The sequence below is a fragment of the Diceros bicornis genome, chromosome X (assembly GCF_020826845.1).
Source record: "Diceros bicornis minor isolate mBicDic1 chromosome X, mDicBic1.mat.cur, whole genome shotgun sequence".
Lineage (NCBI taxonomy): Eukaryota > Metazoa > Chordata > Mammalia > Perissodactyla > Rhinocerotidae > Diceros > Diceros bicornis.
Genome location: NC_080781.1, coordinates 10396647 through 10403863, shown reverse-complemented (window position 1 = coordinate 10403863; position 7217 = coordinate 10396647). Strand labels below are relative to the sequence as shown.

Genomic DNA, 7217 nt, shown 5'->3' with positions numbered 1-7217 from the left:
TCACCGGGTTGTTGGGAGGCCTAAATGCTTAGGACAGTGCATGACACTTAGTAAGTGCTTTGTATTGTTATTATTATTATTTAGGATGGAAGGATAAGAAAAAAATAATACATGTTTTAGTGTTTGGAATTAATTTAAAATTTTAGATGTTTTAATATTACTTATTTCTCTTGTAAAGTACCAGTAAAAATGAGATCTTTTGCTAGTTTTTCAGCAAATAAAAAGTAACAACTCCTAAGCCAGCCCTGATGGCCTAGCGGTTAAAGTTCGGCGCTCTCACCGCTTCGGCAGCCCAGGTTCACTTCCTGGTCGTGGAACCACACCACCCGTCTGTCAGTTGCCATGCTGTGGTGGTGGCTCACATAGAAGAACTAGAAGGACTTAGAACTAGGATATACAACCATGTACTGGGGCTTTGGGGAGGAAAAAAAAAAAAAAGGAAGATTGGCAACAGATGTTAGCTCAGGGTGACTCGTTCCCTGCCAAAAACAAAAACAAAAACAAAAAACAACTCCCGTTGGTCGATGCCTTCTAAGAGTCAGGCATTGTAATAGGTGCTCTACATTTGTTTTTGCCTTTCATGCCCACTGCCTCTCCCTTGAGGAGAGGTTTACAGATGGGGAAACTGAGGCTTAGAGCTCTATCTTTGTGATAACTCAGCCGGTAGCCACTCTCAATTATTATGCTAAGGGGTACATAAAAGTCTTCACCCTGTGTCCCCAATCCGTGCCTGAGAAGCACCAGGAAGAGTGGGAGGCAGGCTGCTTTGTTTCTCACAACACCTGGTAGGTAGTAGTTGCTCAGTAAACAATTAGGGCATTGCATTGAGCTGCCGTGCTTAAGTGAGAAACGTCCTTGAACTTGGCTCTGCCCCACTCTGAACTTGTGACTGTCGCCACCATGCTTTCTTCTCCAGATAATTAAATCCTTTCAGTATTAATGTTTCAGATGCCGGGGATCATTCCTGCCTCATGGAAGCTACCATTTATAAGTGGTTAGCATTGCTGGGCACAACAAACTTGAAGGTGGGCATTTTCAATCCCAGTTGAAAAGACGGAGGCTTGGAGGGGCAGAGGAACTGCAGGGTGCACTCCGGGGTCAGAGCTCTCTGGGAAAGATGAGCAAAGAGCCCACCTGGCAGGGGCCCTGCCTTCCTCATCTTGCGGGCTACAGTGCCCCGTGAAAAATGTGCCAAGAGAGCCTGCATTGGAAGGTGGCCCCCCCTCCAAGCCCGTGCCCAGTGGAACCAGGAAGAGGTGTCAGGGCACACTGTGTTTTATTTTGCTTTCCAGGGTGCGCCTGGGACAGTGTTGTAGCTGTTTCCAAAGCTGGGGAAATAGCCACTGAAGTCTGAGCTCATGAAAATTAGTCCTATTATTTTTAACCTGTGAAATTTTGTGCAGAGCACTGGCCAGAAGAGGAGAAGGAAGCAGAGGAGAAACAGAGGGACAGTGACAACAGCAAGGCTCCCAACTCTGCTGTCTCAAGCCCAGGTCCCTTTGTCTGGATTTCAGGGCCTCCTACCATCTGCCCCCACCTGCCTGCAACCCATTTTCCCCTGAGACCCCGCAGTCTCCATCTGTTCATCTAAATCCCCTTAAAGACACAGTCCAAGTCCCCCCTTCATGGCAGGAAGAGGATATTTAGTGGACTACCTGTATGCTGGACCCTCTCTTAAAGCCCTTTGCATACAATGTCTGATTCAGTTCTCACCGATGCAGGGGGGTACTATACCCCCATTTTACTGTTAAAGAAACTGATGCTCAGAGAACTTAAGCAACTTGCTTGAGATCAAACCCCCAGGTCTATCTATCAAGTCCGCGTCCTTCCATTGAGGCCCATCTCTACCTTAGTCTTTCTCCAGGATTCCCACCTGTGGTGGCTTCACGTTATGCTCGGTGCGATGGAACAAGAAGGCTCCCTCAGCTAGTCTGCTAAAAATGAGGATACCAAGGAAGCAGAGAAGAGTCAAAGAACACTCTCGAGAACGTTGAATGTTGTGCTGCTAATTTTTCTGTCCGCTCTGTTGATCTGATGGAATCATAGAGCCAAAAGGAACTTTAAAGGGGATCTCATTCAACCCAGTTCCCTTCTGTGGCTTGAATTCGCCTCTACAACATCCCCTCCAAGTGGTTACTCAGCCCCTGCACAGCAAGGGCAACAATGAGAAGGCAGAGAATCTTCGAGTATACGCAGGGAACGGTGAGTAGCTTAGTTTGGCTAGGTCTTGCATAGAATGAGAGAAAGTGACAGGAAATAATGTTGACAGGCAGGCAGGGGCCAGGTTGTATAATATTAACAGCAGCAGCAGCAGCAGCAATCATGACCATAATAGTAGCAAACATTTTTTGAATGCTTACCATCTACAGGGGAGTTTTCCACGCAGACTCTCCCTAAATCCTCACACAACCCTGTGACAGAGGCAAATAAGGGAGTCCTGGAGAGATTAAATAATTTACCCAAAACCACACAGCGAAAGCCAGAGGCAGGGCTGGAACTCAGACTGGCTGGCCCAGAAGCTGCCTCATTTCAACACTATACTTTTCTAGAATCCTAAGCTAAGGCCTATAGACTTTGTTCTATAGTCCAGATAAGGTAAAGTTATATTCCATCTGGATAAACCATCCAACTTTTCCATCATTAAAACTTTTAAACATAGATATCTTAGCAATAGATCATATAAATAAAAAAGTTGCCTGCTCCAATTTTCAAATTATTTCATTACAGAAATTCAACATGCTCTTTTTGAACATTGGTAGTGTCACACAGCTTTTCACTACTTTAATATTTTTCCCAGTAGTCATTCATATTACAATGGTTAAAAAATTAGTAGGTCAAATAATATATTGAAAGGGGAGGCGTTACATACTCCCAACAGCCTTCTGCGTTAAAATGATAAACTTTTTCCCTCATTGTGAAGCAGAGTTATCATTAGCAAGTAATAAGTGTTTATATATTTTTATGTGCTTCTTCTATGGATATCAAAGCTTTTTTATAGAATACAGTAGTAGTCTCCCCTTATCTGTGGGGGACACATTAGAAGACCCCCAGTGGATGCCCGAAACCTTGGATGGTACCAAACCTTGTATATACCATGTTTTTTCCCCAACTAATGGACTAAGGGCGGGTGGCGTTTACAGCATGGATCCGCTGGACAAAGGGATGATTCACGTCCTGGGCAGGATGGAGTGGGACGGTGCAAGATGTCATCACATTACTCAGAATGGTGCACAGGGTGGGTCCCGTGGCTTAGCTGTTAAGTGCGCGCGCTCCGCTACTGGCGGCCCGGGTTCGGATCCCGGGCGCACACCGACGCACCGCTTCTCCGGCCGTGCTGAGGTCACGTCCCACATACAGCAACTAGAAAGATGTGCAACTATGACATACAACTATCTACTGGGGCTTTGGAGAAAAAAAAGGAGGAGCATTGGCAATAGATGTTAGCTCAGAGCTGGTCTTCCTCAGCAAAAAGAGGAGGATTAGCATGGATGTTAGCTCAGGGCAGATCTTCCTCGCAAACAAACAAACAAACAAAAAAGAATGGTGCACAACTTAAAACTTATGAATTGTTTATTTCTGGAATTTTACATTTAGTATTTTTAGACCCCAGTTGACCGCAGGTAAGGGGGACTACTGTACAGTTTCCAGATCATCAGCAGAGGTGGTTAATGGCTTTATGGGGAGGAAAATGAAGTTCAGGTGGGCAATAGACAACTGATCCAAATTTGAGGGGATACCTCACATAGGCCAAAATCACCCTACTTGACTGACCCTGACCATTTCCCCTCTCCAAGGCTGGTTTCATGGGTGTGCAACCTGTGCAGTTGCACAAGGCCCCACACTCACAAAGGCCCTGCACTTGGCTTACTGCTCTGCTGCCGCCACCTTGAAATTCTTTTTTTTTTTTTAATTTCTCTCCCGCCCCAAAGCCCCAGTAGATAGTTGTATGTCATAGCTGCGCATCCTTCTAGTTGCTGTATGTGGGACGCTGCCTCAGCATGGCTGGAGAATCGGTGTGTTGGTGTGCGCCCGGGATCCAAACCCGGGCCGCCAGTAGCGGAGGGCACGCACCTAACCACTCAGCCACCGGGCTGGCCTACCACCTTGAAATTCTTAATAATTTTAAACAAACGGCCCCACGTTTTCATTTCACACTGTGTCTCCAAGTTATGAAGCCAGTCCTGGCCCTCTCATTCTCATTCCCTATGTGCCCCCAATGCCTCTAGATTTTCCTAGGACCCAGGAATGAGCCCATCTACTCAGAAATGTGCCCCTTCCTCTGCCTGGAATGCCCTCTCTGATCATTCCCACCTATGCTGCCCAAGCGTGGCAAGGTCTCAGTGTGTGCACAGGACGGTTCAGCTTCTTTGCCCTCTTCTAAGCTTCAATCTGAGCATAGTTGCCCTTGGAGCTGGTGACCTGGGGTGGTCACCACCTTTTCCTAGGGCTGGTACCAGGTACACACACCAGTTCTCGTCCCTTCCTTTCTGCCAGGTTATTTTTTCCTGCCTGAGGGATGCCTGCAGCGATCAGCTTAGTTGTGCATCAGAATTGACTGGCATGTACCAAGGCCAATGAGGGAATAAGCTCTTCCAGTATCTCCGCCCACTTTCCCAGTTCTCTCTAATGCCTGCATTTGCTGGGGCTTTCCCAGGGGAAGAATTCCATAGACATAATTTCTACCAGAGCAAGAAGAGGAGGATGTCATCCTCTCACACAAAGGCCAAACACAGGGCAAATGAAAGCACCAGGAAAAGGATACTTGAGTTCCAGATTTATACTGTGCAATTTACAGCCAGGACTCAGTTGTCTGAGTTGGTATGGACAATTGAGATCCATAGGTGCTACAATTTCCAAATCTCACTGTAGTGAATAGATTCAACTAAAGATTTCAAAGTTAATCATATTCTTTAAAAAGTTAAATACCGGATTACCACATGACCCAGCAATTACACTCCTAGGTATATACCCAAAAGAATCTAAAGCATGTATTCAAACAAATACTTGTGCTCTTGTTCATAGCAGCACTATTCCAATAGCCAAAAAGTGAGACCAATACAAATGTCCATCAATGGATGAATGGATAAACCAAATGTGGTCTAGCAGTATGATGGAATATTATTCAGCCATAAAAAGGAATGAAGTCCTGATGTGTGCTTCTCCATGGAAGAACCTTGAAAACATACTTAATGAAAGAAGCCAGACACAAAAGACTCCATATTGTATGATTCCTTTTATGTGAAACATCCAGAATAAGCAAATCCATGGAGAGAAAAAGGAGATTAGAGGTTGCCAGGGGCTGAGGGGAGGGAGGAAAGGGGAGTGACTACTTAATAGGTACAAGGTTTCATTTTAGGGTGATAAAAATGTTTGGGAACTAGATAGAGGTGGTGGTTGCATAACACTGTGAATGTGCTAGATACCCCTGAATTGGTCACTTTCAGATGGTTAATTTTATATTATGTGAATTTTACCTCAATTGAAAAAATACAAAAAAAAAAAAAAAAGGAAAGACAAGTAAATCATAGCCCCATTTCCTCACATCCTAGTGTGTGGTTATGAGGAGACAGGAGGAGAGTCAGGGGCGGAGTGTGATTCCGGGTTCTTAACTCTTTTTGTGCCATGACAGTTGGATGAAGCCTATAGACCCTTTCTCAGAATTATGTAAATGCATAAAATAAAAAACCCAGGTCACAAATGAAAGCCATTATATTTCCATACAATTACCAAAAAAGTTTTAAACATAGTGATATAGTAATAGACATGCTTCTTTATGCATCAAATAACACAATCAAGCAGTAGGTCTCATATCCAGCATAAATTCAAAATAGTGATCAGTGTGTAGATATCTGCAAAACAGTAACGGATATAAAAATCTCTGTGATTTCTATTGTTGATACAGTCACAGGAACTGCTGATATTACAGAGGTTCCTTGCTGTTACGGACTGAACGTTCGTCTGAATGAAGGCAGCTGTCTACCAGCCAGGAAGCGGGTCCTCACCAGGAACTGAATCTGTTCACACCTTGATCTTGGACTTTCCAGCCTCCAGAACTGTAAGAAATAAATGTCTGTTGTTTAAGCCACCCAGTCTATGGTATTTTGTTGTAGCAGGCCACGCTAAGAGACTTGCCTACATGCATAATTGAAGGAAATGCTAACACTCAGTTAGAAGTTAATGAAAATAAAGATGTAATTTTTTCCCGTCTAAGTTCATGGACTCCCTGGATTCTCTCCAAAGATCTCTTGGATGTCTGTGGAGCCCAGTCTATCTAAGGGAGGGATCTCTCGAACTAGAGAAAGTCACCAACAGGGTTTCTGAGAGATAATGGAAGAGATGGTATGGCTATCAATGAACCCGATAAACCACTGATAACTCTGCTCTTGAAATTTAATTTACCATTTCCCCTTGAATGTTCTCTGCATGGCCTAAATTCCACAGTCCACCAGCAGCTTACCTAAAAGGGTTTAGGCACCAGCTCAGAGGAACCAGTAAATTGGGCAACAGTTGGAAAAAAAAAAACAAAAAACCAGCTTATAGGTGTCACCTTACGTTTTGGGCTTTAGTAATTCCTTATGTCATACAACTCGTATTTATCTGGTGTTTGTGAACTTTGTCAATGCATTTTTTCATCTTTGTGTGATTTTATCCTTAAAGCACCCTTATGCAGATAAAAGGGCTAGGTATTGGTATCAATATTTTGCAGAGGATGAAACTCAGCACAGAGAGGTTAAGTGACCTACCCAAGGGTATTCAGCTGGTTAGTAGAGCCAAGACTACAAACCAAAACTCCTTCCTTTCAACTGTGGACCTATAATCCTTTCAGCATGATTTTAGGTGCTAGAGCTCAGTTGATCCATACTTCAGGAGGAAGATTATATATCTAGGATGAGAAGGAGCCAAATTCAGTCATTTATGAAACAGCCATCCACGGACAGTATTATAACTAGCTATAGGATGATTTATTGGGACTGGAATTGTTCCCAATGCCAAGCAAACAATAGCACCCTTGGTTTTGTTGTGGTCATAGCAGCGGCGGTGACGGTGGTGGGTTTTGTTAGTTAGTTTTTGTCATCCAAGAGTCCATTTCTCAGATCTGAACGTGCATGCTTGGATTTCAAAAACCTAAATTTACTCATTTGTGAACAAGGCTTCCTTGACATATTCCCTCCCTCCTTTTTTTTTTTTTAACCACTTATTGTCCTTGGCATAAAGAG

At 44.0% G+C, this 7217-nt stretch overlaps 1 long non-coding RNA gene across 1 annotated transcript; it reads right to left on the bottom strand.

Moving 5' to 3' along the window:
- Nucleotides 1–5691: 5691 nt before the first annotated feature.
- LOC131400433 (uncharacterized) lies at nucleotides 5692–6978 on the bottom strand. Its single transcript, XR_009217358.1, has 2 exons — nucleotides 6744–6978; nucleotides 5692–6053 (listed from the first exon to the last, which is right to left on the bottom strand). It is a non-coding gene; the product is annotated as an uncharacterized LOC131400433 (long non-coding RNA).
- Nucleotides 6979–7217: the final 239 nt, after the last annotated feature.